Raw genomic sequence first — 1243 nt, 5'->3', positions numbered from 1 at the left:
GATCATACCGCTCACGGCTCACTAATGGACGAGCCAGAGGAGGGAGCCATTTCTAACTCTGTTAGTCCCCCCCACGAAAAATTCATATATTTTTCTAGGAGTGAATATTAACAAACATCTTCAGAAGCCAAATTAATAGGGTTGATCAAAATTTGAAATGTGCAGATTCACATGTTCACTTTTGGTTGTTTTCTATTGTTCTATTGTTTTCTTTTTAAGTTTTTTTCTTTCTTGTGTTTCTTTTGCCCTTTCTTCCTCCCCTCCTTTTCTTTTTCATCATAGAAATTTTACTGGTCCAAATCTGTTTTTTTTAATTTAATTTTTTTTTTTGCGGGTCTGGGGATAGAACCCAGGGGCATTTGACCTATAAGCCACATCCCCTGTCCTATTTTTTTTTTTATTCTTTATTTTGAAACACAATCCCACTGAGTTGCAGAGGGCCTCACTAGGTAGCTGAGGATGTCCGTGAACCGCGATCCTCCTGTCTCAGCCACCCGAATGCTGGGGTTACAAGTGTGAGCCACCACGCCCGGCCTTTTTTTTTTTTTTTAACAATTTTTTTATTGAACATAAATGGTATACATTTAAACTATATTTGGTGCCCTCTCCCCCTGCCCCCATTTTCCCTTCCCCCCTCCCACCAATGGTTGTCCAGGTTAACCATGTCATATTCATAATTTTACACATATTCAGATGTAGACCCTCATTAATCAAGATCAGCCTTCCTCCTCTCCTATCTTTCCATTCAAATTTTGCTGATATTGCCCCTCCATTATCTGGAGTCCCACTGGTATCCTCTGTGTTTCCTAGTTTGGGCATATTAGAGGAAACTTATGTACCTTCTCCTTCTGTGCTTGGCTGATCTCACTTAACATAATGTTCTCCAGGGCTTTCCATCTTCTTGCAAATGATATAATTTTGTTCTTCTTTATGGCTGAATAGAATTCCATTGTGTGTATTTCCCACAGTTTTGCTATCCATTCATCTGTTGATGGTGATCTGGGTTGGTTCCATATTTTGGCTATTACAAATTGTGCTGCTATGAACATAAGTATGCATATGTTGCTGTATTTCTCTGAATTCAACCCCTTTGGAAAGATACCCAGGAGTGGTATAGCTGGATCATATGGTGGATCTATTCCCACCTTTCTTAGGAATCTCCACACAGATCTCCATAGTGGCTGAACTAGTTTGCATTACCACCAACCGTGTAAAAGAGTTCCTTTTCCCCCACATCCTCGCC

Source organism: Muscardinus avellanarius (assembly GCF_963383645.1).
Source record: "Muscardinus avellanarius genome assembly, chromosome: 5".
NCBI lineage: Eukaryota > Metazoa > Chordata > Mammalia > Rodentia > Gliridae > Muscardinus > Muscardinus avellanarius.
This window is presented reverse-complemented; position numbering follows the sequence as displayed.